Raw genomic sequence first — 19342 nt, 5'->3', positions numbered from 1 at the left:
TGTTGCAAACGGGATCCGTTCCGGCGGCCTGTTTGCAACATGAAAGGGCCGCAACATGAAGCGCCACATCTGCGCATGCATGTGACGCAACACGGTGCTTCTGCGCATGCGCAAAGCACAATTTATCACTTCTGTGCATGCGCGCAGGTCACAGACGCACCGAACCGGGAAGTAACCCGTTCCAGGACTTCCGGGTTCGGCGCATCCTTAACCTGAAAAGACGCAACATGAAGCGGACGTATCCTGAGGTATGACTGTACTGAAATGCGAAGTATTGTGCATGCAAAAATGTGCTCCCTTGGAACTTTTCTGCAGTGATGTTGCTGATGTTTTAAAAAATTGCTACACACTCAATGAGTTTCAGTGTACTCCAAGTCCTCTCGTTCTCTGGTTTTTTTTGCCATCGCCCTTCCCCACAAACGTCCTCCCAAAGAGCTATATGATGTTTCTGTGTAATGAATTATTGACCTAGAGCACAGTTTTGTTTCTTCTTGTACAGTCTTTTGGGTTTGATATGCAGGAGACGTGATAACAAAATTAGAACGATGTGGGTCTCTCCAAAAGTGCAGTTAATTGTCAATCCAGAGCTTGGCTTAATCGTTTGAAAAAAGAACATTTGTCAAACACCACTGGAGTTTACCCCACAGCTTTGGGGTCCTCTCTCACTGTCTTCCTGGGGCAAAGCTGTCTGGCTTCACAGATGTTCATTATTTGCATCCACTGTTAATTAGTTTCCTAGTTATTCATGCTAGAATGATGACAGAGACAGGCTGGGGTTATCTCCCCAGAGGCATAACCAAGGGGCTTCCAAGATGCTTTGTTCTTTACCATTCCTCCATCTGCAATGCCCCATTCTCAACCAGAACATCCATTTTAGTCATGCTGCCAGAGGCCAGCTCCCTTGGGGGACTTTTTGAAATTATGAACACATGAGTTTTATTTCTCTCCCCCTGCCACCACCCCCACCCCCCAAGCTCCCTAAAGATACGGGCAAAATATTTTCAAGAGAAGCACCATCTCATGAAAGCATTTGACAAAACATACCTGCGCAATCCATTTCTCTGTTGTCCAAAGCCCATCTTCTTGGGGGAGGGGCAATAGACAGTTCTTCCACTCGTGGCTGCTCTTTCTTCATCTTCCTGTAGTGGGATAACTCTTGGAGACACTTGCAAAACAAGTTGTCTGGGCAGGAAGGAGTGAATTGTAAGGTAACAATGAATCTTTTCACTCTCTAGGGCAGAGAGGAGGAACTTGTGACCTTCCAGATACTGCTGGACTACACAGGGCCGTCTTAAGTATACCCCAGTGCCGTGGTGCACAGATCCCTCCGGCGCCCCCCCATTTCCCAGAGTTGCCGACCTTTTGACGGCGCTGCCGGCAGCTTTGCGGGGCTGGAGGAAGCGGACAGCGGCTGGAGGGCGGCTCCTCCAGCAGGGAAAATGGAAGAGGCTCCGGGTGTGGTGCTGCTTCGGCATGGCATAGTGGAGGCAGGTGAGGGCAGAGAGCTGATGCCAGGAGGCGCCGTGTCCAGCCTCCGCCTCTTCCCTGGCACCCTCCAGAACTTGGCACCCTGGTGCCCCGCGCCACTTGCCTCTAGGGGCAGGATGCCCCTGGGACTACAACTGCTATCTTCCCTGCCATGCTGGCTGGGAGCTGAAGTTGAAAACATCTGGAGGACTACTGGCTTCCCCATCCCTTTTGTAAAAGCACAAGCAGAGCCCATGACAGATGCTCCTTGTTCATTGCTCTAGGACTGGAGCACCAACAGGTACTGGTGTATGCGAAGTGTGTGGGGTCCACATGAGAATTGGTGTTACCACCATGACAAAACAGCAATGGTGGGCCCCATCTCCACTCTAAATTAGAGCGGTATCATACCACTTCAAATGGTCATGGATTCTCTCAAAGAATCCTGAGAACTATACAGAGAATCGTTACCGGTAGGAGATCACAGGGCTGCAATTCCCAGACTGGTTTAGCAAACAACCCCTCTTCCCAAGGAACTCTAAAAACCGTAGTTCCACGAGGGAATAGGTGTCTGCTAACAACTCTCAGCATCCCATACTGCAGTTCCCAGGATTCTTGGTGGAGGAGAGCCATGGCTGTTTAAAGTGGTGTGAGGATACTTTAAATGTGTGTGTGTGTGTGTGTGTGTGTGTGTGTGTTTGTTTGTTTGTTTGTTTGTTTGTTTACATTTATACCCTGCCCTTTTTCCCAAGGAGCTCAAAGTAGCATGCTCCCCTAATTTAATTCCCCTTCTTAATTTAATCTCCCCTTCCTAATTTAATTCCCACAACAATATTGTGAGGTCAGTTTGAGAGACAGTGATTGCCCCAAGGTCACCCAGTGAGCTTCATGATTGAATGAGGATGTGGACCGAAGTCTCCCAGGTTGTAGTCTGACACTCAGACGGCTACACCACACTGGCTCACAATAGTGTGCAGAGAGAGAAGGAAGGGAGGGAGGGAGGGAGGGAGGGGCAGATGAGGGTGATATCTCCTAAAGTCTGCAAGAAGAAGCTTCTGTACTGTACGTCTGCACTACCAATGCTCTGAAAGATATGGGAAAGAGGCCTATCAACGCTTGACCCTCTTTCTACCATCCACCAAATCCCCCTAATTTGGCTATCACTCTATAAAAGTTTATTAAAAGTCATGTGGAGCTTGAAAGCTTGCATGTCTTTTAAGTCCTTAGCATTTGGTTCCATATCCGCTCAATATCCTCTTCAACTGGAGGCATTTCAATGGTAGAATCCCACTTTTACACAAGAACATACCAAAAGGCACCTTCCTCTAGTCTCCTCTCATTGTTATGGAACATTTAACTAATGCAATCAAAGGAAATTCATTTCACACTACAAGTGACTACTCACAGCACACGTTGCATCTGGCTTTCCATGCATATGGCACCATGCACAAGAGCATGCTTTGGGCCATGAAAGCATTCGTCCCCTCACTGCCTCCAGATGTTTGCCGGTTCATAACTCACAAACTGGTTCAGCATTGCCATTAGTGTGGTGCTGGAGCGGAAAGAAGCATGAAGCTGATCAGAGAGGCATTAATACCACCACAAATTAGAAGGCAGGCCACAATGGGTCTCTTCCAGTCTGATATAGGAATAAGAGATAAGTCTCAAGACTGACTTTCTTAAATCCATGCAGAAATTATGGAGGACTGTGCATGGGCTGTCTTGCCCATGGCTCCCTGACTGTGGAATTCCCTTTCAGTCAGTGGTGGCTGGTGTTCATTGGGGCTGGTGGGGGTAAGGCAGGAGGCCAACAGGAGGTGGGAGCCAGAGCCACTGATATGTGGAGCCAACTGCGATTCTACTTTTGTCCCCATCTTCTTCCCTGCAGAGTTCTCTAAGGCAACAATGAGATAAGGAGGAGGAAGCTGACAACCAGTGCCTCCATGTGGACTGGTGGACAGATAGGGACTGAGCTAATGGGGCAACCCACCACTAGTGCCTCCCAACTGGAGATAAACTCTTCCCCTTCTTGACATCCTTTCATCTCCTGCTGAAAGCACATCCATTCTGTTCAACATACGATGGTGAACAAGACCACTGCACTGTTGTTTTCTGAAGGCATTCTTGTGATACAATATTGTGGTCTTATTGCTGGTGTTTCATTTTTGCATTGTGCTATCAAGTTTTTACCGCCCTGAGAGCTCTTGTTGAATGGGGAGGTTTACAACTGGCAATATTCCACTGGCATCCTGCATACTTTTTACTCATTTTCTCCAGCTTATGCTTGGAAGGAACCAAAGAATTACCCGCAAAGTTTGGACGGAGGAAGCAGCTCTTGCACACCCACCCCACCTTCTTCCTCCACCAGACTTGCTTCTAATATCTTACTCTCTATAAAAGGAGGTAGATGAGCATCATCTCAGACTCTTAGGGTAATTCCAGATGGGTGTTTAATTTGGGATCAGTGCTCCTCATGCATGCAAGGGGTTTTGTTTTGTTTGCAGTGATCTCACAACATACAACTGGTATGAAAATGCCACCCCCTAGTCCCCCCACACACTTAATCCAGATTTTCCCTTTCTTGGGAAAATCCAATAAAGCCAGGGGGGCAGGACACATGTTGCCAATGACCCATTTCCAATATCTCAGTGACCCATTTGCAAATTAAGCCCCTGCTTGAAAGTACCCCTAGATTTGGTAAAGAGAAGAGCTGATCATACTTACTCTCTGTGGCTACAGAAGAATCTGTTTGTACCACACAGCCATTGGTCCTTGGATCTTATCACAGCCGTACAGGAAACTTCTTAGCTTTAAAACAGCGAGTCGCAACTTACGGTAAGTAAGGAGAGGGAAAAGGGAATGCAGTGCCTTATCATGCAAATCTGTGTGTGTTTACTCAGAGGTAAGCACCACTGTATTCAGTGGGGCTTATTCGGGTGTGCATAAGATTGCAGCCTTAGCAAGGCTAATCAGTCTGCGTTCCTGTAAACACTTACCTGGGACTAAGTCCCATTGAATTCAACGGATGTTAATTCTGTGGAGACATGAACAGAATTGCACTGTTTACATATACTACTTACAGGTAGGTGGCCATGTTGGTCTGACGTAGTCGAAACAAAATCAAAAAATTCCTTCCAGTAGCACCTTAGAGACCAACTACGTTTGTCATTGGTATGAGCTTTCGTGTGCATGCACACTCCACAAAAGTGTGCCTGCACACGAAAGCTCATACCAGTTACCAACGTAGTTGGTCTCTAAGGTGCTACTGGAATGATTTTTTATATTTTGTTTTGACTACATATACTAGAGGCAATTCAGAGGACACAAAAAAAACGGTATAGGATGAGGCATCCTAAATTACCCTCACCAACTGACATCTGCAAATACTGATAGCAATGAGGATGGACAAAGCAAACCTGCAGTTTTATTGGAATCAGTAGAGATTGGTGTCGAGAGGGAATGGTCGCACAGAAGGCAGGAGGCCAGCAGTAGGTGGCGCCAGAACCAATGACAGGTTAAACCCAGTACGTTTCCGAGCACAATTCAAAGTGTTGGTGTTGACCTTTAAAGCCCTAAACGGCCTCGGTCCGGTATACCTGAAGGAGCGTCTCCACCCCCATCGTTCTGCCCGGACACTGAGGTCCAGCTCCGAGGGCCTTCTGGCGGTTCCCTCATTACGAGAAGCCAAGTTACAGGGAACCAGGCAGAGGGCCTTCTCGGTAGTGGCACCCACCCTGTGGAATGCCCTCCCACTAGAGGTCAAAGAGAACAATTACCAGACCTTTAGAAGGCATCTCAAGGCAGCCCTGTTTAGGGAAGCTTTTAATGTTTGATGGATTTCTGTATTTTAGAATTTGTTTTTTTGGAAGCCGCCCAGAGTGGCTGGGGGAACCCGGCCAGATGGGCGGGATATAAATAATAAATTATTATTATTATTAATTGATTCTGGCTCTGTTCCCATCCTCCTACTTGCTGAATTCTACAAAGGCAGCCTTGAGACTAAGGAGAAGGAAGGTGACGGCCAGGGCTACTGCTTAGGCTGGCTGTTAGCAAGGCGGTAGACAGACTGAGCTTGGTGGGGCAGTACCCCACTCATCCTAGTGGACTTGCCTCCATGAGTCGGAATGTGAATAAAGAGCCCTGAACTTATAGAAGCCAAGAGAAAATGTATGAAAAGGAGTTGAAAATAAGGCAGAAGCTAATTCTTCCAAATTACTAGGAAAAGGGAGGGTGTGTGTTAATATAATAAAAAGCAGGGCAACTGTGAGTGACAGAAGGTGGATAAAGATGGGAAGAATGGCATGTGGAAGAGGAAGGGGAGAAAAGTTCTTTTTTTAATTAATAGGATCTGAGAGTGCTGCAAAGTGGATGAACAGAAACAATCATTCCCTCTACGGTAATAGCAAACTCGGGTAGTTGAGGGCCAACAAGCCACTGAAAAAGCCAGAGATAGAAGCATCAGCATGCCTAGGTAAAAATGTAATCTTGTAGCTGGTTGTAGAAAACTAATGTATTGGGAGTGCTCTGTCACATGATGTAAAAGTCACATCTGGAAGCCTAGTGGAATCTAGGAGAAGGGTAGCCCTAATTTCCACTAATTTTATTGTTTCCAGAAAAAAATTAACTTGCAACCCAGTTAACTCAGAAAAGTGTGAGTTTTGCATTGTAATTTCAGATAACAAAATTTGAGCCTGTATCCTGGCATACCCGCTGTTTAAAATTTGGAGTGACGTGGCAATATTTCGAAGATAAATTAGAAACCAGAAGCACCAGCATTATAACCAGTAACTAACTAACTAACTAACTAACTAACTAACTAACTAACTAACTAACTAACTAACACAGTAAATGGTAAGATGTCTTTGTGAAAGGGCTCCCACAAGGCAGGCATCCCAGAGTCTATTGGGCTTTTAGAACCATTTGTTCCTCGTGTTACTGGTCTGATCTTGTTTTAAGGTATTTGTAGGTTTCTTTATATAATGCACCTGAGTTATGTATTGCGGCTTTGTGCTGCTTTTCGTTTTGTTTGTAAATTGGAAGGTTTTCAGTATTGTTCTTTTGTACTTCATGGTTATTTTATGCAACCTGCTTTGTGAGGGATATGTCTAAAAGACAGCCCCAAGCCAAATTGTTTCTATAAAGGGGGTGGATCTTTGTATTTCAAATTCCCAGGAATAGAATCTAAAAGGAAATTTAAGAACATACATAGTTACACTCAATTCTATACACTTAAAGGTAAAGGTACCCCTGACCGTTAGGTCCAGTTGCAGACAACTCTGGGGTTGTGGCGCTCATCTCCCTCTATAGACCGAGGGAGCCAGTGTTTGTCCGCAGACAGCTTCCGGGTCATGTGGCCAGCATGACTAAGCCGCTTCTGCCGCACCAGAGCAGTGCATGGAAATGCTGTTTACCTTCCCACCGGAGCGGTACCTATTTATCTACTTGCACTTTGACATGCTTTCAGACTGCTAGGTGGGCAGGAGCTGGGACCGAAAAACGGGAGCTCACCCTGTCATGGGGATTCGAACCACCGACCTTCTGATCAGCAAGCCCTAGGCTCCGTGGTTTAGACCACAGTGCCACCTGTATCCCAATCTATACACTTACTCAGGTGTTAAGTCCCATGAATATCAGTGGACTTGAGGGCAGTGCACAGGGTCACACTCTGATATGGAATTGCTCTTGTCCTGACTTTTCTCTGGTTTGTTTTAATAGATCAGGGCATCAGTCTTGCTTTTGTTATATATATAAAAAAATCAGGCCCTCTGCAACCTTTACTGTGTTTATGACATAGGGTGCCACTTCAGACTTCCTGACTCCAGAGATAGCAAGGAGGGTCTGTTGATAAACTATTTGGCTACCAGGGAAACCTGTTTATCTGTTCCCCCAGGGTTGTATTTGCCTCCAGACAAACACGGGTACCTGTTTAGGTTTAATTTATGACAACTTGGAATTGGTAAGATTAAACTTGTTTGTCCCAAATGTAGGAATTTGCACTATTCACCTCACATAGGCATGGTGATAATCCTGTGGAACAGATACTGACTTGAATATTTCAAAGGCATTTGTTGATGCCCCTTTTGCACATTCTCTCATTTTGCACGCACATCTGGACGATCCAAAATCCATTTAAGTTTCAGATTGTGCATGGTTTAATAAGCATGGATCAGAGTAGTACCTCTGGGGTACATTGCTCCTTCTGGGGTAGTGTGTCCACATCCCCCCCCTTGCACTCAGCTTTCACTTGTGGTTCCTAGAAGCTGTCAGCATGCAACAGTGGCCACACCCTGGGAACGGCTTCGACAGGCCAGCTAACCAGGTGAGGGTAGCCGATTGGTCTCAGACCCTCAGTCAGTTAGGGGCTTCTTCTGCATGTGAAGACAGGCTCCAGCAGATTGAGTGGATAAGACCAATACTGGGCCCAATGGTCAAGAAGCCGGTTTCCACTTGCTGTAGAGGGAGGTGAAGGGCAGATGGGGCTCACCAGCCTGGGAAGGTAGCCCATCTAGGAGAAGGAAAACTCTGATCCTAAACCTCTGCTTCCTTGTGGACAGTGATGTGCAACCTTTTAAGCTTGGTGTGTCGTAATTCGCCAAAAAAACCGAGCATAACTCAGGTGGTGTGTCACTTCGAGAGAAAAAACCATAATTTCCCAATATTTATAGTTTAAATAACAAAAATGTATAATTGTAATATATAACTGTATTTAATAAACCGAAAACTAATTATTTAACCAAACCAAACCAAAAAAGTTGTTGAGGTTTTTGCGGGGAGCTGCTGACCAAAGTTTTGGAGGTTTTTTTGGGGGGTGCAAAAGTTGCTTTGCTTTTGGGGGGGGATGCCCCAAAGCTGCTGCGTTTTTTTGATGGGGAAAAAGAGAACAGAAATAAATGATGAATAATACCTTCACTGGAACTAACACACAGCACCGACATAGTCTGCCAAAGCGCCAAAAAACCCAGCACAGAACAGGTTAAAAAACCAATCTCTGGCTACCAGCAGCAACAACAAAGGATCCAGGTGGAGACAAGCTGTAGCATGAGGAGCGGGAGAACAAATTGGGGGGGGGGGAGAAACAACAACAACAGCGTGAATGGGCTGCTGGGGTGCGTGCCAGCAGTGAGGCCTCTGCGTGTCACGTCTGACATGCGTGTCATAGGTTCGCCACCACTGCTTGTGGATATCTTCAGGAGAATAAAAGACTATGGAGTAAACCCCACACAAATCTGGCGTGGAGTCCCTAAGATGGTTGGATGGTGCCTTGCACACCTCTTTCCAACAACTCCTGCAGCCAAGCTGGTGCCAAATGTATTGCTCTGCTTTCCTTTGGTCCACATCAGTGAGGCCAGGTGTTTGTGTCTTGTCATCTGGGCAGCCCAGGACCTCCATACACACTGCCCAGGCTTGCACCCCGGGAACGTCACTTCGGAGCTGCAAACACTGGTTTTTCTTCACCCTCGGATGCATTCTCCGTCCATCTCTCGAGACAGACAGATGCCAACAAATAGGCACACTCATCAAAGACTCTTTACACCTTTACATTGCTGTCAAAGAAACAGCTTTAAAGTTTTGCTGAACATCAGATCAAGGAATTGGTAAGGTCTCTATTGCCCGGTTGCCTGTTGGATTAGAAGGGGAGAGCTTAACTCTCACAGGCTTAAAAATCCCAGTCCTAACCTCGGATCCTGAACTCCTTCCCTCCATTCAAATGCAGGATCACGCTAATTAAAAGCTGAGAAAGGTATAACTTTGCTCCTGTCCCTGTGTTCAGAGTTCATAAATTAAGTTTTAAGCTCGCCTGCTTTGTTTCCTTTTAGCCTAGGGTCTTCTTTAGATTAGGAGTGTGAATATATTAAGATACTGGTTTCAATGTACTTACAATTTTATGTTTATGCTGCATTGTATTAGCCAATTTATGATTAATTTATTTCTTACTTTGTAACAAAGAGACTTCCCTTGGGGATGTCCCAAAGAAACCTTTGATGTGGTATGAGTTAATGGCTTAAACACATTTTCTGAACAGGCACTCAGTCTGGCTCCTTCAGAAGTTCCCTTCTCTTATAAACGTGTTTTAGGATCAGGAGTGAAATAAACACACACACATTTTCCTTTAAAAAATAAAATAACACTGTGTATAAGTTTCTTTTTCCACATGACATTTGATTTGCCAAAAATATGGTTTTGCCTTGGTGGGGCAGGGGTGAAATCTACAGACATTTTGTGTGTGTGTGTTTGTGCAAGTGATTTTTCTATTTTTTAAAAAAATGCCACAAAAGGGGAGCCACCACCTATAAGGCCTTCTCATGAGACAATGGCAGCTAGGCAACCCCCAGTGGTGGCACCACCAACAGGCCTCCCCTGCCAATTGTAGGACCTGAGATGGTTGACACTGGGGAAAGCACTCTTTTAGGCACTTTGGTCCCAAGTCACTTAGGGCCTTGCTCCCTTGAATTGAGCCAAGTAGCTCACTGGCAGCCAGTGCAATGCTCTCACAACTGATGACAGATGCGATCGCATTGGGCTGCCCCACTTATCCACCTTGCAGCCACATTCTGCACTGGTTATAACATCTGGATCATCTTCAAGGGCAGCCCCATGTAGAGCGCATTACTGTAGACCAGGTGGAAGGTCACCAGATCATGAGCAACTGAAGCCAAGCTATCTTAGACCCAGGAATGGCCATATCTGGTGAACCAACCTAAGCACTCCTTGAAGCCACTTGAGACTCCAGTGGAAAGCTGGAATCCGCTCACAAGTTACAAACCGCACCAAGTTCTCATAAATTACCAACCTTTTCCTGGGGGGTAGCGTGGGGTGCGACCCCTCCCAGAACAGGCTGTACATCTAATTCCTGAACACACCCACAGCACTTTGGTCTTCTCATGATTCAGCCTCAGTTTATTGGTTCCCATTCATCTTGTCACTGCTTCCAGACACTGATCCACTTTCCTAGCTTCTCCTGATTCTGACGGAATGGAAATAGAGAACTGCATGTCATCTGCTCTAGGGGTTAATGCTCTAGGGGTGGGGGAATGGCTGGGGGGTGGGTGGGTGAGCAGAACAAGCAGGGGCACAGCCCCTAGTTTTCTCATATCCAGAGAAGAAAATTACCAGCTTCACTTCCAGCTTAGATATTAACACTGCGCTCCATTGAATCGCTGTCAGCCCAATCCTATGCCTGCTTATGATTTGGCAGCAGTCCCAATTTATTCAATGGGGGACTTCTGAATACCTCTGCAGAGATTTGCAGCTTCAGGTTACTGGTGAGAATGGCAAGAGAGATTAAGCTTTGTGCAGAAATAATTTTGCTGTTTTGTACAATACAGCTCTCTAAATCTCCTTCAAATATGGCCGACCATGCCAGAAATATTTTCACAGAGCCCTTTTAAAATTTGAAAATAATATAGCAGTGGAATAGATAAAGAGTATTTATCTCAGCAGCTATAAATTTTGGCTGACCTTTAGAAGCCACTTAGAGAAGGCACTTACTCCTTTGACTTTGATTGAAGATTATTTGTGGAAGGCAAGTGGATGCCAGCGTGTATATACCATTGGAATATCTGCCAAATGTGGTTATCCGTGCCAAAGGAAAGGAGTAATGCAAAACCAAGGCACTCTGCTCTGGGTTTTCTCTGCCTAGATTACTAGTTTGGAATTGCAGTTAATATGGGAAGACCTCCCCACCCCCCAGGACAACAGACTAGGACAGGCATCCCCAAACTTCGGCCCTCCAGATGTTTTGGACTACAATTCCCATCATCCCTGACCACTGGTCCTGTTAGCTAGGGATCATGGGAGTTGTAGGCCACAACATATGGAGGGCCGCAGTTTGGGGATGCCTGGACTAGGACTTTGATTAGCTGGCCCCATATACAAGTCGTTGCCCGTCCCACAATGGCTTCCATTTTTTAATGCCACATATCCATATATTTTAAGATGAATAGCTCACACATCACCACTGCCCTGATACAGCCCAGTGTTCCCTTACCACTGTCCCCCCCCCCCCACATGACATGCTGCTACATGTAAGGAGGATCTGTATACCTGAAGGAGCGTCCCTGACAGGTGGCTCTCCAGCGTCTGATTCAGTACAGTGGAACCTTGGTTCTTGAATGGCTTAGTTGATGAACAAATAGGAAAACCCAGAAGTACAGTGAGTGTTCCGGTTTTCGAACATTTTTCGGAGGCCGAACATCCAATGCTGCTGTCAGCTATTGTTTCCGGGGCGCCTGTGCCAATCGGAAGCCGCGCCTTGGTTTTCGAACGTTTCAGGAGTCGAACTGACTTCCGGAACAGATTAAGTTCGAGAACCAAGGTTCCACTGTACCTCCAAACAATGCTGCCATAGATGTGATGATGGCCATTTTCTGAAAAAGGTTGACTCAAAATAGGAAAAAAACCAACTATCTCCATGGAGCCCCATTCAGATGATATCCTCCCCTGCCCCTCCTCCTCCATTCCACATTACAGCATCTAAGCAACATAGTCAATACTTAAATTATTGGGGGATGGAGCAGAAGACCCCATTTGCTCCTGCTGAAGGCTACTGGGAGGGGGGATAAATTGGGAGGAGCCGGAGGATGCTATTTGTGGATTTCAATAAGGGTCCTCCTACCTCCCCCCCCTTGAAGCTCTACATATTGTACTGGCTATTGAGTGACTGTCTGAAGTAGCAGTTGTGTGGGGATGACTCATAGGGTCCAAGTCACTTGTCTTTGGCACCGGGACAACCCCCGGTCTCTTAAAACCTTTAAGATATATATATGGCTGATTTCCTTCTGAAAGTTTATTCATACAAATTAGTACAGTTGTACCTTGGAAGTTGAATGGAACAGATTCCATTTGACTTCCAAAACGTTCGGAAACCAAAGTGTGGCTTCTGATTGGCTGCAGGAAGCTCCTGCAGCCAATCAGAAACCATGGAAGCCCCATTGGATGTTCGGCTTCCAAAAATAGTTCGCAAACTGGAACAGTCACTTCCGGGTTTGCGGCATTCGGGAGCCAAAATGTTTGAGAACTAAGCTGTTTGAAAACCAAGGTACAACTTCATATGCACACTTTATACTAATTTGTGCCGTCCACCTGTTCCCCGAGTCTTTTAAGAATCTAGATAGGGTTGCCATATATGTCCTTTTTTTTTCCAGGTCATGCCCTCTTTTTCATGGTTATGTAAAATGAGAGTAATCATTCATTGTGATCCATAGTTAAAAGTAGAAGTCGGCAAATTTGCTGAATAGGAGAACTCCACACTGTAATGTTTTTGTTTCAGGCCACACTTTGGAAAACAGGAACATAGGAAGCTGCCTTATATCGAGTCAGACCATTGGTCCATCTGGCTCAGTATTGTACACACTGATTGGCAGCCGCTCGCCATGGTTTCAGACAGATGCCAGTGGTTGAATCTGGGACCTTCTGCATCCAAAGGAGATGCTCTAACACTGAGCTGCAGATCTTTCCCTTGTCTATTACGTTAACTAATGTGGAATCAAGATAAAATTCTGCCTTCATTCAAGTTTATTATTAGACTGCCCCTGCCTCCAGTGAAGCCAGAACTTTCTCTAGAGCCATCATAATGTGTGTAGCGGTCCTCCTTAAAACCATCTTGGTACTGCCTTATTTCTTAAATTTTCACTTGCCAGACTGACAAGATAATAAGTACTGGGAAATTTGAGACCTATCATTTCACAGCTGAATACCACAATAAATGCCCACATTGCAAACATACCATTTATCTGCTGGAGTCTAGTTGATAACCACAGTGTATCCACAGCACACTGTTCAGCGACTGACTCCTACATCAAAGATGGCACTATTATCCAATAATACTGAGTAATACTTTGTGATGTAACAGCAGAATGTTGAGCACATGGACGCACTTGTAAAACTGAAGGGTTTCAGCGAAAAATAGCTCTCAGAGATCAACAATGAGACAGTCCCTGAATTTAGGTTTATGCTCTAAAAGGCGCAACACAAAAGGAAAATAAATAAGAGGGAGGAGGAGGAAAGCAAGCTCAGTCACTAGCAGGGAAGGAACGAGTTCAAGGAGCGAAACAGTCAAAAGCTGCTGGTCTTTCAGCTTAATGAATGGAGTGGCCCTGCTTCCCTTCCTCCTCTGCTGTAGCCTGATGGATTGGCTGCATCATGGTGGCAATTGATGGAGAGAGAGGCCTGGCTTTTCAACCAAGTAGATAATGGCCCTGCTTCCCTTCTCCTTCTGCTACATAGCTACGGCCTGATGTACAGGATTGTACTTTGGGAAGGGTATGTGTTTAGGGACATGATCCCACTACATGTGATCACACCCTACGATAAGTTACATTCCTGGCCAGATCATTCTAGCTGTGCAGTCCTAAACATGTCTACTCAGAATTAAGTCTAATTGAATTCAGTGTGGCTCACTCCCAAGGTAAATGGGGTTAGGACTGCAGGCAAGTATTACAGCTGTATGCACACTTACATAGCAGTTGCATTGAACTCAGGGAGCCTTACTTCTGAGTGGACAGTCACAGGATGCGTGTAGACAACCTACTGGTAAGAACAATTGCCTTGGCTTTAGTGTACTTCAGTGACATAAATTCTTGCTCGCAAAGCCATCGCAGCCTGTAGCAGCTGCAGGAACATGCCATTTGTTGCTAAAGGCAACAATAACAGTAGTGTGTACAAAACTACCGGTATATTTATGGCAGATAGCTGCTAGATGGTATTTGATATCCAACATGCAATGGCTTTTCCTTACCTTACAGCACATGGCAGTATTTGATAGGTATCATTCCAATTATAATGAATGCGTGAACAGAGATGACATCCCTCACACAAAAATTAGTGTCATTGAATCATAGAGTTGGAAGGGACCCCAAAAGCCCTCTAATACAATCCTCTGTGATGCAGGAATCTCCACATGTTCCCCATCCAATTTGAAACCATACCAGACCCTGCTTAGCTTTGCAAGTGTACTAGCAGTTTTATTGCTGCACCACATGATCTCATATATCAGGTTCTCTCTCTTTCTAAGAGAATCTAGGAATCTGGGAATTAGGTTGATCTGGATGGGAGTCAACTGCCTACTTGTGGATTCCCATGGTGGCATCATGTTGAAACAGACTCCCTTTGAAACCTGGGTGTTTCCACGCTTGTTCAGTGTCATATACATTTTTTACATCCCCTGATCTCTTATTTATTAGACTTTTGTCCCATCCTTCCTCAAAGTGTGGCAGCTTGGTAGATAACATTGCACAGGAACTTAGGAAGCCGTTTTCTACTGGGTCTGACCATTGGTCAGTAGTACTGTCTACAGTCCACACTGACTAGCAATTGTTTTCTAGTGTTTGGGACTCCCTACCAGAGGTTTGGGACTCCCTACCACTTTTCCCAGTAGTGATGTATGGAAGTGAGAGCTGGACCATAAAGAAGGCTGGCCGCCGAAGAATTGATGCTTTTGAATTATGGTGTTGGAGGAGACTCTTGAGAGTCCCATGGACTGCAAGAAGATCAAACCTATCCATTCTGAAGGAAATCACGACTAAACGACTAAACAACAACAACCAGAAGACGGGAAGAGATGCCTTGTAAGCATGTGTTCTACCAGTGAGCTGTGGGATGTCCCTGAATATTGGGAAGGGAACAATGCACTCACAGTGCTGTACAGTGTCCTCCTCAATTTCATCCCCAAATCCCACCTCTGGTAGAGCAGTTAGGCCAGGGATGTGGAACCTTTCTTTTCTATGCAGGGTTTTTGAGGGGGGACCATGTTTGCTGCAAATAGCTCGGTAGTAGAGCATAAGACTCTTAATTTCAGGGTTGTGGGCTCGAGTCCCACGTTGGGCTAAAGATTCCTGCATTGCAGTTCTATGATTCTATGTCTCTCAATATCCCTGCATTCATGTGAATCTCTGAGCAGGGCACCTGTGAACCCACTTGTGGTCAGAATCTATGTACACACCATATGGCTAAAGAATCCTGAGAACTGTGTGGGTGCTGAGAAATGTAGCTCTGTGGGACGCAAACTTCAGTTCCCAGGGATCTTAGGAGTGGGTGCTTTAAATGTATGGGATGTTCGCAACCAGGGTTGGGGACTGTGTATGGTGCAAGTGAGCAGAGCCTATTTAGCGTACTGCCTGTGTGCATGTCCCCCCCCCCCCCCCGAGATAGTCAATGCGGTGCCTTCCACATGTTGGGAGTCCCCTTTTCTATCAAACTCTGCCAGCATGGTCTATGGTCGAGGTTGACGGGAGTTGTAGTCCAGCGAAATCTACGCGGTAGTTGCACCATAATGCATCGCCGATGTCTTTGGACTCCAACTCCCAGCATGGCCAATGGTCTAGGGGTGAGAGCAGGCAACCACCACACTGACTACCACCTGCCTTCACGTGTGTGACCCAGTCCCAAGGAAAAGTTTCACCGGAGGCCGACGGAAAGTTGTCTGAGCGCAGCGCTTCTTCCGGACGGTCCAAGTCCTCGCTCAAGTCCGCAACTTGCACGTGGGCGAGACTTGCCTTTCCAGGCTGCGGGAGATCGACGGGGCGAAGGAGAGTGGGGCTCCTCCTCCCCCCCCTGGCGAGCCGCGGGGAGCCTCTCGCCTATTCCCTCGGCGGCGGCGCTTTCTGCCAGGCGGCGAGCGCCGTGCGGGACCCTTTCCCGGCCGCTAGAGCCCTCCCTCCCTCCTTCCCTCGCTCCCTCCTTCCTTCCCTCCTTTCTCTCTCTCTCTCTCTCTCTCTCTGGCGCAGGGCTGTGCCATCTCCGCCGAGCGTGCAGGAGCAGCATCCGCGGCGGCGGCGGCGGCGTCTCGGGCTGCCAGGGCAGAGGCGAAGCAGCGGCCGAGCGAGGCGAGAGGGCGACCGGCGGCAGAGGCGAAGCGCCCGGGAAATCAGCGCGGCAGGCAGCCAAGTCGCCCAGGCTGCGGGAGAGGCTTTCGGTGGCCGGAGTAGCCCGCTTTCTCACGTGCTGCTCAGAAGGGAAGCGAAACTCAGCGGCACCGGCGGAGTTCCAGCCCCTGCAGTGGGGACGGACGCGTCTCCTGGCCGCGAGGCGAGCAGCCGCGACGAGAGCGCAAAGGTAGGCGCGTTTCCCCCGCTGCCTTGGGGAGCGGGCGAGAGGGACGCATTGTTGTCTCGTCTTTGGATGAGCGCCCCTCCGCGAGTATGGAGAGGGATGGGGTGCCTTGTGCTCTCTCTCTCCATCTGCAGCGGAGAGAGAGAGAGAGAGAGAGAGAGAGAGAGAGAGAGAGAGAGAGAGAGAGAGAGAGAGAGAGAGAGAGAGAGAGAGAGAGAGAGAGAGAGAGAGAGAGAGAGAGAGAGAGAGAGAGAGAGAGAGAGAGAGAGCAGCAGCAGCAGCAGCAGCAGCAGCAGCAGCAGCAGCAGCAGCAGCAGCAGCAGCAGCAGGAAGCCGGGAGCCCCAGTAATAGCCATTGTCAGTCGCAACAAGCTGCCCGCTCGACGCTTCCTCGGCTGCGCTCACGCCCAGCAGCGCCAGGAGGGCGGCGTTGGTGCAGGAAGGTTCCCTCGCTCGCCGGCTTGTTTTTCTCCCTCCCTGCCTGCCAGCCAGCCAGCGAAAGCTAATCCTCCGGGCTGTTTTCCCCGCGTCTGGGTGTTCCCAGGAACAAAGCTCAGAGACTAGGGCAGGGTGTCTGGCTGCGGGGACCCCGAGGCTACACTCGAGCCCGGCTGGAAGTTTGGGCGTGTGGATTATCATTTTATGTGTGGCTTCCCCTCCCTGCCTTTATCTCCCCCCCCCCCTTTTCCTTTTGGATTTGTGAAAGCTCTCCTTCCCTCTTTTTTTGATTTGCAACGTGCAAAAAAACCCTATAACAACAGCCCAACAACCAAAGCACACAACCCTTGTGCTTTGTTCTTCTGAGCGATCTGTGAAGAGTGAATGGAGAGCGAGCGAGAGATGTTTCATTGAGCAGGAAAGGAGTTACTTAGCTGCATGTGGACTCGAGCCCCGAGGCTGGGATTGAAGGAGCACTTAAACGTAGAAATGGAGGGAACTTGTTCAGACCAGCCGGATTCTTTGGTTTGGGATGGAGGGGTGGGGGCAGGGAGGGGTGAATGAGGACAGATGCATTGCTTAGAAGGGAATCTCTTCAAGCTGTCAGTTGCTCAACCCACAAGGGGTGTGTTATGATAATACAAGCGTCCAAAGAGGATTGCAGATTCAGGTGCAAGGTTTGTGGTATTCTCTGTCTCTCATGCACACAGACATACACTGACACTGATTTCAGGGACCTCTCTGGCTTGGGGTGCTTCTGTCAAAAGAAGGCAGGAAGAGAGGAACTCCCTTGACAGCTCTCTGGGTGCAAATCTGGGCTCTGGAAGAGTAGAGGCATCTCCCGTTCTAAGAGTTCCAAGCTTTCCAGCATTCAACTGATTTGTTTTTTGGGGGGAAACTTGTAAAAGGGATGAGAGAGAGAGAGAGAGAGTGAGTGAGTCAGGGTTAACTTTCCAAGAACATTCTCTTATCTGTGGGACTTAAGCTCTCTCTTATCAGGAGTAGGAAATGCCCAGAGGCTGCTTCCCCACCCCACCCCACCCCCACATGCTCTGAGCTCACAAGTGCTGTAGTGCTGCCCTGGCTTCCCATTGGAGTTCCATTTTGCTGGGCAAGATTAAAGATCAGAAAGAAAGAAAGAAAAATGGGGGGGTGTTTTAAAGAGATTTTGATGGGTGGATGGATTATATGAGTTTCAGTGGAGTAAGGACTAATCTATCCATTTTAAATTTGCAGTTGGGAAAATATGGTATTTCTGAAGGCAGACACGTATTTTATTCTCACGTGGTTTCAGTGATAGGCACAATCTTAGGAGAGACATCCTTTCTGTGTGTGATAGAAAGGAGAATGCCACTTTTTAGGAAGGAGCTTGGCACCTGCAATTTGTATTAACCAGGTGTGGTTATTAACCAGATGTGGTGCCCCCTGGGGGGTTGTTGGACAACAGTTCCCCACACCTGTTACTTATGTTTGTATTAAAAACAATCCATTTTTTAAAAGATGAATAATCAAAGTGGTTACTTACACTTTAATTACACTCACAATGTGAGGAGATTTAAAAAATTTTTTTTTATTAAACTTAATGAATAATTATAGTAGTGTGTAAGCTAAATTGTGGTCAGAAAATTCAAGCATTTTTCCAAAAAATGAAAGCATTATATTTGGTGTTATACACATCGTAGGAAGTTCTGAAAAAGTTGTTTAATAAGGAGTATTTAAGCCTGAAAAGGCTTCAAAAACATTTCTACCTGAAGCCTAATAAAACGTGCAAGACAAAACGATCAGGCAGCAGACCATCTCCCTTTTCTATAGCCTGTACAGCAGGTATGGGGGGGACCTGTGGCTCCAACTTCCATCAGCCCCAGACAGCATAGCCAGGGTTCAGGAATAATAGGGGGTATATTCCAGCAACATCGGAAGGGCCACAGGTGGTCGACAGAGTGTAGAGAAACTAACAACCTACACACTCCTATGTGGGTTTACTTAGATGTTAACCCCTCTGTGATGAAAGACTCCCTTTCAGTGCAATGTCTATTAGGTTAGCCTCCTTGAACTCAATTCAGTTTACTTCCAGGTGTACGCAAGTGTGCAACTTTAGGCTGAAATATTACCTACACTTACTTGGGAATAAGTCTCATACTGGGACATACTTGTGACTGTATGTGGATATGGTGCTGCACAAGAACGTTGATTTTGAAAAGTACTTGATAACCAACTTAGTCAGGAGTACACACATTGTGCCTGCTTAATGTGTAACAAACATGTGGTCCAAGGAAAGTTTACACACACACACACACACACACACACACACACACACACACACTGTCCAGCACAGGCAGTAAGCACTATGAAACACAATGAGTACTGTAGATCTTCTGAGTAGACAGCT

The 19342-nt window shown here is 46.8% G+C and overlaps 1 protein-coding gene across 1 annotated transcript in view; it reads left to right on the top strand.

The window, feature by feature from the left end:
* The first annotated feature begins 16269 nt into the window (after positions 1-16269).
* FRMD4B (FERM domain containing 4B) overlaps positions 16270-19342 on the top strand; it is a 237002-nt gene continuing 233929 nt past the window's right edge. The window contains exon 1 of the mRNA XM_035106673.2: positions 16270-16518. The gene's annotated coding sequence lies outside the window, so the exon portion shown is untranslated. The remainder of the gene's footprint in view (positions 16519-19342) is intronic.

Source organism: Zootoca vivipara, chromosome 2, assembly GCF_963506605.1.
Source record: "Zootoca vivipara chromosome 2, rZooViv1.1, whole genome shotgun sequence".
NCBI classification, from domain to species: Eukaryota; Metazoa; Chordata; class Lepidosauria; order Squamata; family Lacertidae; genus Zootoca; species Zootoca vivipara.
This window is presented reverse-complemented; position numbering and strand designations above follow the sequence as displayed.